Source organism: Colobus angolensis, unplaced genomic scaffold, assembly GCF_000951035.1.
Source record: "Colobus angolensis palliatus isolate OR3802 unplaced genomic scaffold, Cang.pa_1.0 Scaffold87, whole genome shotgun sequence".
In the NCBI taxonomy this organism is placed as follows: domain Eukaryota; kingdom Metazoa; phylum Chordata; class Mammalia; order Primates; family Cercopithecidae; genus Colobus; species Colobus angolensis.
In genome coordinates this window covers 4,816,401-4,825,785 of record NW_012122598.1, presented here as the reverse complement: position 1 = coordinate 4,825,785, position 9,385 = coordinate 4,816,401, and positions in this window count along the sequence as shown.

The window sequence follows — 9,385 nt, the reverse complement described above, 5'->3', positions numbered from 1 at the left end:
TAGATTGGTGACTTTATAGGCAAATGAACCAGCACAGTATTATTTTTTTGAGACGGAGTCTGTCTCACTCGAGGCTGGAGTGTGGTGGCGTGATCGGCTCACTGCAACCTCTCCACCCGGATTCGAGCAATTCTGCCTCAGCCTCCCGAATATCTGGGATTACAGGCATGTACCATCACACTGGGCTAATTTTTGTGTTTTTAGTAGAGATGGTTTCACCATTTTGGCCAGGCTGGTCTCTTAACTCTTGACGTCAAATGATCCACCCACCTCGGCCTCCCAAAGTGCTGGGATTACAGGCATAAGCCACCGTGCCCAGCCCCCAGCACGGTATTCTATAGGCAAGAGTTCCTACTCCTTTGTTGGAAATTAAACTGGAAACTATGGTGTTTTTTTTGGACAGTCTTGCTCAGCCACCCAGGCTGGAGTGCAGTGGTGTGATCTTGGCTCACTGCAACCTCCATCTCCTAGGTTCAAGTGATTCTCCCGTCCCAGCCTCCTCCAGAGTAGATGGGATTACAGGCACCCACCATCATGCCCGGCTAATTTTTGTATTTTAGTAGAGACTGGGTTTCACCATGTTGGCCAGGCTGGTCTTGAACTCCTGACCTCAGGTGATCCACCTGCCTTGGCCTCCCAAGGTGCTAGGATTACAGGTGTGAGCCCCTGTGCCCGTCCCAGTACATGTACCTTCAAAACCAATGCCTGAAGAACTCTTACATATGTGTTAACAGTTGAATTTTGTCATTATAAATGAGTAGAGTTTGAGGTCATAAAGTTGACCCATATCCTAGGGATTGCTTCTGAACTGGGATGGTCCTACACGGACTTTACTCTTATTTCTTTGCAAGGCTAGATGTGTAGGACAGAGGGAAAGCAGGTGAGGAGGTAAGACTTCCTGAAGTTATTCTTGAGTGTCTTCTGTTCCTCTGTCCATCCCTCTTGATTCCTTCAGCCGATCCTATTCCCACAGGGGCTTACTTCAGTCCCCTTGTCATATCTGCTGTGCTTACTCTTGTGTTTGTGGTGCTTTGGTCCTCAAATTCTCTTCATTCTCTTGTAAAATTTGAAGGGAGAGGAAATGAAAAACACCATGTCTCCTGGTTAGTGAGGAAAGGTCAGACAAGGCAATTTTATAGGGGCAGTAGGAATGTTTAGAAAATGTCAAAGCATTTGATAGTATTTTTCAGCTTTTGTATTTTTTATGTGGTGAGTATGAAGTGATCACTGTATTCCTGTAGTTAGATTTGCTGCCAGCTCAACCCACATCCACAAAAACGTGTGCCTCCTATCAGTTTACTCTTTTACCCTTGGTCATGAGAAAAGGTAATGTTACTGAGGCTAGTAGACTTAGGCAAGCATCATTCAAATTTCTTTTTTTTTTTTTTTTGAGACGGAGTCTGGCTCTGTCTCCCAGGCTGGAGTGCAGTGGCCCGATCTCAGCTCACTGCAAGCTCCGCCTCCCGGGTTTACGCCATTCTCCTGCCTCAGCCTCCAGAGTAGCTGGGACTACAGGCGCCCGCCTCCTCGCCCGGCTAGTTTTTTGTATTTTTAGTAGAGACGGGGTTTCACCGTGTTAGCCAGGATGGTCTCGATCTCCTGACCTCGTGATCCGCCCGTCTCGGCCTCCCAAAGTGCTGGGATTACAGGCTTGAGCCACCGCGCCCGGCCCCCTCAAATTTCAAAGTGGAATAATTTAAATGGGGTCTAAAATTTAGCCAGCCATTCTATTCACTGTGAATGGATAGGCAGGAAGTGTGCTAGTCATAGGTTCAACTTCTGACAAAGGTGGAGGTAGCAAGGAAAACCAGTTGAAGGACCTTAGTACCTTTTCTATGAATTATAGCAAATGGAGCACCAAGGCAATTTACATGGTAGCTGAGGACTCATTTGAATGGTCTCAAAATTTAAATCCCACTCAGCTATATTGTTTCCATTGGCTTGATAAAGGTGAACTTTTGAGGCGTTCTTATTGTTAGTATTTCCCGGGTTTGCCACAGTCTTTCTCCCAGTACCAGCTTTCCCAGTGATGAGCTTCCTTTTACCTACTCCAGTTTCTCTTCCCTGTGTACTCTGGATCAAAATTGTAACTCCTTTCTAGAGTGCTAGAACAAAAGCTGGTATCACTTGAGGGCCTAAGGAAAGGAGAGCAAAGGAAGAGTAGAATGCAAAGTAGAATGGGAAAGAAAGTTGGATTTGAGCATCCTTGCAGGTAGTCAACTACTTAGGCAGAACCTGTCCCTTTTTGGGAACTCCGTGGTAAGGAAAAAAGTTCATAAGCAGACTTTGCAGGCAGGATTTTAAAAAATCTTAGCAAGACTCGTATTAAATGGAAGAAGAATATCAAAGGTTGGGTGGCTTGTGAGGGATGAGCTTTGAGTGGACCCTACTTTATAATATTCCATGAAGAAATGATTAGATATATCCCAAACACGTAGAAAGACCCTTCCCCTTGTAGCCTTTTCCTTGCTGTTTTTTTTTTTTTCCTTGCTAATGAATTATTCTGAAAGTATCCCAGGAAACGCAATGACAATGAGAATGGTGGAACAGATGTGGGTTCTATCTGGCAGTGGGCTATATTGTCTTCCTCCCCACCCCCAGAGGACATTTGCCTGAAGTACCAGAGTCCAAGAAATGTCTTGTTACTAGGCAGATAGTCTCATCTGCATAGTGTGGTGGTTTTACTCCCTCACTTCAATTCCACTGTATTTTATTTTGTTTTGCTGCATGATGGTGTTAGCTGTGTAATTCCCATTAGACCAATTAGAATTGTGTATCCAAATGCACAAAATAAAGATGAGGCACCTGAAACCCAGAGAAAATAACTCACTCAATGTCACAGTGCAAAATAGCTAAGGTGACCCTAGATCCAAATTCACTTAATTTCTAAATGAATTCTTTTCTCACTGTATATTATCATAGCCTCTTTTATAACAGATACATGCTCATCAGGAAAGAGCTTGGATTATGAGTAATTTATAGTTAGAATGGCTCCTCCTAATCATAGCTAACTTCCAGTGTACTATTGTATGTCTTTATGCTCACGGGGAAATAAAGTCTTAGAGAATATCCAGAGAGAGGGATTATAGTAATTATGACTATTAGCTGGTACCTAAATGGGAGCAATGTGAACTACTTAAAGGAAGACACAGGAAGATAATTCATCTACCTCCGATTCCTCTACCTTGGCCCTATACCTTCTAGCCCAGGGAGGTAGTCAGAACCAAGGGAAAATCAGTTTTTCTTCTATTACTACAGGACTGCTGAAACTATAAAAGTATTAATTTGCCCCCCTGTAATTTCCCATTGTTACTTCTCTTTTTATATCCGTTTTGTGACTATTACTTTTCTTTTTCTTTTCTTTTTTTTTGAAACGATGTCTCGCTCTTGTCCCCCAGGCTGGAGTGTGATGGCGTGATCTCAACTCACTACAACCTCTGCCTCCTGGGTTCAAATGATTCTCCTGCCTTGGCCCGCCGAGTAGTTGGGAATACAGGCGCCTGCCACCATGCCCGGTTAATTTTTTTTTTAATTTTATTTTTAGTAGAGACGGGGTTTCACCATGTTGGCCAGGCTGGTCTAGAACTCCTGACCTCAGGTAATCCACCTGCCTCGGCCTTCCAAAGTGCTGAGATTATAGGCGTGAGGCACCGTGCCTGGCCGGCTATTACTTTTCTACTATAAATGAAGACAAAAAGGGGCCTGGGGTAGGCAGGGTTTGGAGAACTGGGGAGCAGACAGTCTCAGCTAAACCTTTACTTGTATTTGCTCATGGCTGGAGTCCAGTCATTGTGCTCCTCCCGTTGTGAGCTAGAGTACTCACAGTTGCTACTTCCTGAAGAACTGGAAAACTTGTCTGGCATAGTATCCCATAGCATTTGGATTGTGGACATAGAAGGACAGCTGATGCAACCTGAATCTGCAGGGAGATAGACCATGAGAGAGAAAGCAAGTTGTTACAGTACCTTGCATGGTACTATCCTATAATGCCAAACCAATCTTCTCACTGTCACCTCTCATGTTTGAATAATAATTGGAAAGAGTGAGACTTAGCAGGGAATAAAGTTACTTTTGAGTTACCACTTTTACTACTTAAAAAGTGGTGAATAGGTAGAAATGGATTCCAGTTTTCCTCACCATATTAAGCTGTTGCCTCCAAAAGAAAGAGAATGAACCAAGAAGAATATAGTGGTCACTGCCTAGTATTGGCTTAACTAGATTCTGAGAAAAGGGACTTTCTGTAAAGGCTGCTACCTGGTTTTTAATACAGCAACTAGACATATATTTTGGGGTTCTAAGATAGGGTTTTTGGCTCTGAGCAGCAGATTGCTGAGAAGCAGGACATGAAGTATGGGACTTACCTGAACTATAGCCAAATGGATGTGACCGCTAATTCTTGTAGATGGCAGGCTGGCTTTTGAGAGAACCCAGAATGAATAGTAAATCTCATTTTCAGCAGAAGAGAGTCCGCTGTGAGGTTCACAGAAAATAGCTCTAGTAACAACAGCCCCATTAGGCACTAGATTGGATACCAGTTCCCATAGGTAAAACAATAATATTAGCTATTCTGCAAAGGCAAAGCAAAAGCTAAAGAAAATCGCAAACCAACCATGACTTCCCTTCAAAATACAGTCTGGAATCAGAAGTCCCTTTATTCCTTCCCTTTGATTTCTTGCCCTTTTCCTGCATTGCTAGATAAGGAATGCAATGGCCAGAAGGAAAGGTGGATTATCTAAATTGAGTAGTGAATATTAGAGAATGTTTACCTAATGGTGTTGGGTTGGGAGACATTTAGAATAGCCCCTTCAGTAGCAAGATTATGCTAAGTAAGGTACTCATCTCATCTTAAGCTATTTTTGTTGAGACAGGGACTGTGCACAGCTCCCTCTCTAATGCCAATCCCTGCTTAATTTTCCCTCCAATGAAGTTTCTTTACCTGTTCATCTTTAGAATAAGAAATGCTGGAGGAATGGTCAGTGTTGAAGGAAATAAGCCTGTAGTTTATTTTTGTACCTAACAAAATTACCTTTCTCATAGTAGAAAATGTCTGTTAAATTTTTTTGAATTATATTTAAACTTCAGAACCCTCTAGGAAAGAAAACAAGACTTCCATTTCACACGTAAGGCAAGATCAGCTAATACCATAATATGGGTGGTTGCCACAGTTTCTTTTTTCCAACTCGTGGAAACTTTCATTCATTAATCACAGCATTGATTCCTGTTAAGCCTACTAAGGAAAAAACTGCTCGTTGCCCACCAAAATACATTCTCCCATTCTTGCTTGATGTGTGACTGCCAAGCTAGACTACATTTCTCAGCTTCTTTTGCAGTTCTGCATAGCCAAATGATTGTTATAATAAATAAAATGTGAGTAGAAATGATGTGTGCCATTTCCACACCTGGGTCCTAAGACACAGGGTATGCTCTCCTTTCCATACTTTCTCCCACCAGCTTTAACTCAGATGTAATGGCTCCCCAGTTTCAGTCATACAGATGAGAGTGGTTCCCTATGAGATGAAAGTACAGTGACTTGGAAGGAAATCAAGTCCCTGAATGACTAAGAAACAGAATTCCCTCTCTGATTTGAACTTTTTACATTGATACTGTCATGTAAGAAATAATTAACATTCTTTCTCTTTAATCCATTGAATTGTTGATTCTCTTTCCTATAGTAACCAATTTTTCTTCTCATAACTAATTCAACTGGATGCATCCCCAGAATCCTTCACATAGCATTTCAGGTGACTGCTACTGATAATTTAGAGTTGGCATGCAAGATAAAATTTATTTACCATCCTAGCACTAAAGGGATAAATCGCTGACAGCAGATCCCATTTTGAAAGCTGATTATGAAGAAGCTAGAGAATAGGTCTTCAGTCTCTGAGAAGATGGAGTACCATACACAAGGGAGTAGACATTAAAAGAGACTGAGACAATACAGACCAATCTTACATTCTTTATAACCTTCCCTTAGGCCTGGTCTGTGGTTCACAATACAGGTAGAAAAGATGTGCTCAGAGAAATTAGGGCCAACCAAGTGGCCGGAGGGAAAAGAATGTCTTACATGAAATGGTTTCCCTTGGTGGCAATGCTAGGGAGGGAGAAGATAGATAAAAAAAAAAAAAAAAAAAAAAAAAAGAAAAATCAAAAGAACTATCCAGCACCAGCTTAGGAAGAAAGCATAGGTCTTGCAAACAAGTCAGAACAATGTCTAAGAATTTGCTATGTTAATTTTTTTTCTTCCAACTTTTATTTTAGGTTCAAGGGGTACTTTTGTAGCAAAAGCCAACGGGTAAAATTCCATGGGTAAATTGTGTGTCATGGGGTTTGATGTAAAAATGATTTCATTACACTGGTAGTGAGCATAGTACCTGATAAGTAGTTTTTTTGATCCTCACTCTCCTCCCATCCTTTGTTAATCTTTTAACATCTTTGGAAAATAAGAATTGGCACTAGCTTATGCATTCCAGTAGCACATCTACATAAAACCAGTGAGGGGGCCTCATGATATCAAGATAGTGGACTTAAAAGAAATGGGATACGTACTATTCATCTTGTTTAGTCCCTTTGTGTTTGTTTTTCAGTGTCCTAGAGTGGATATTAAGCAAGCTGAGAGTAATTTGAGTACCACTTTATTCTGTAGTAGCGTTACCTAGAAAACATAGGGGTTGAGGGCATATAATCATGTACCCCATATCTGTGAAAATGGACAGTAAGAAGTGGTAAACATTGTTAGGGCCAGGGATCCACTGGGAAATTTGGATAAAGAGAAATGTAAATTTCATATTTTCTACTCATAGGCCATTTTACCATTAGCAGTAATATCTAAATACTAAAAATAGTAATTATAGTCATAGGAAATCTTGGGAACTAAAAGTCAACATAAGGATGTATTATAATTTTCCTAGACTTAACACCCATTCTTTTGGTATACTGACAGTCCCTAATGAGGACACAAGCCATTGGTTTAAAATAGGCATTGCTTGTCACAACCAAATTCCTCATTTATGTCAATGTCTGATTTAACTAAGTTCCTCTGGCTTCATATCTATATAGCCTTTCCAGCCAGTGGAAGTGTCAACATTCCCACCATCAGCTATTTCCTGTATAACTTCATTTACCTTTGATTTGAATTTCATTTCCAGCATTGTGCCTTTTAGTTTCTTTCTTGAGCTTTCATCTTTTATTGGCCAATTCCCTCTTTCATTATACGTTTTTGTTAAATGTCACTTGGTTTTATCACTGGGAGACAAAGAGGCAACATAAACACATAGTTTGTTCTCTGCACATATACTGAATAGACGATAAGTGACCAGTCACCAAAGACTGTGAAAGAAGTGATGTGATTCACAGTTGATCATGATGCACATCTGTTAGTTATATAGTAATTTACATACTGAAAACCTAGCAGTGAAATTTGTACTTTATTTAGTATCACAGTCAATATACCATGGTAACTGAAATTTAAACTGTGTTGTTGGGGTACTTGTATTATTTAACTAAACCATGGTGCAAAGTAAGGAATATCTGAGTCTTTACTATTTGCTTTGAATATTGACCACTTCAGTATGTTTGTGAATATATATGTGAAATTGTTTTTTTTTAAACAGTGAGATGTCAATTGTAGGCTCTCATGTTTGCTGTTTTAAAGTAGATATTCAATAGAGTGTAATTACATGTAGATTTCAATAGATGGCCCTATCTACAATGCACTAACTGTCATATACTACATAGCTGTGGAGTAAACAAAAAAGGCTATTTTGCTGTTTCAGGGATGTCAAGGACAGTGTCTTCAAGGGGAATTCTGTAGCTTTGTACATAAAGAAACCCAGTTACACCAAAACATTTACTGTCTATCAGACCTTCTGGGATTGATCCTCTTCAAGATAGCAAGAAAAATTACTAAGCCAAATACAATTTTGAATTGCCAATCAGAAATACAGTCATAAATTGGATAAATCTTGTCATGGTGGTCTTTTAAACCTTACTTACAGTGTTTTTTTTGTTTTTTTGTGTTTTGTATTTTTCTTTTTGTAAGTTTAGATCAATAACAGGACTTAGAGGCTTTTACCTTCAAAGGAAAGTGACCTCATGTTCCCAATGACTAGGGCCTCTTGAGAGGAAGTATGCGTAATAACTAAAAGCAAATACTCTAGGGCATCATGGCCCAATATATTAGCTATTAGCCATATATGACTATTCAGTACTTAAAATGTGGCTAGTCCAAATTGAGATATATTGTAAGTGTAAAATACATACTGAATTTATGAATTGATTTTTATAATTACCACATGTTAAAATAATATTATTTTGATATAGTAGTTTAAATTACATATATTATTAATCTTTCAAAAACAAAACAAATAGGAGTTGGAAAGCTATGGTTTACCACCTGTTTTTGTTTGTCCCACAAGCTAACAATGGTTTTTCCATCTCTAAATGCTTAAATTTTTTTTTTTTTTTTTTTTTTTTGAGACGGAGTCTCACTCTGTCGCCCGGGCTGGAGTGCAGTGGCCAGACCTCAGCTCACTGCAAGCTCTGCCTCCCAGGTTCACGCCATTCTCCTGCCTCAGCCTCCCGAGTAGCTGGGACTACAGGCGCCCGCCACCTCGCCCAGCTAGTTTTTTGTATTTTTTGGTAGAGACGGGGTTTCACCGTGTTAGCCAGGATGGTCTCGATCTCCTGACTTCGTGATCTGCCCGTCTCGGCCTCCCAAAGTGCTGAGATTACAGGCTTGAGCCACCGCGCCTGGCCAATGCTTAAAATTTTTAAAGAATATTTTATTACATGCAAAAATTATATGAAATTTAAATGTCAGTTTCCATACATAGTACTTATTGGGAAAGTACCATGTTCATTCATTTTCATATTGTCTATGGCTACTTTTGTGCTATAATGGCACTGCTGAGTAATTGTGACAGATAGCATATGGAATACAAAGTCTATACCAGTTATTCTCACCTTGGGGCAATTTTGCCTCCTATGGGACATCTAGAAATGTCTGGAAAATGTTTTGGTTGTCACAACTGAGAATAAGATGTTATTGGCACCTAGGGAGTAGAAGTCAGGGATGCTGTTAAATACCCTACAGTGAAAAGGAAAGCACTCCACAATAAAGAATTATCTGGCCCAAAATGTGAATACTGTTGAGGTTGAGAAACCCTGGCCTAATCTACTTACTGTCTGGCCCTTTGAGGAAAGAAATTTCTAACCTATTGTCTAAAAACAAGTCATTTTAGTTGGGTGCCTTGGGTCATGCCTGCAGTACTAGCATTTTGGGAGACTGAGGCAGGTGGATTGCTTGAGCTTAGCAGTTTGAGACCAGCCTGGGCAACATGAAGAAACTCCATCTCTATAAAAATACAGAAAATTAGCAGGGCATGGT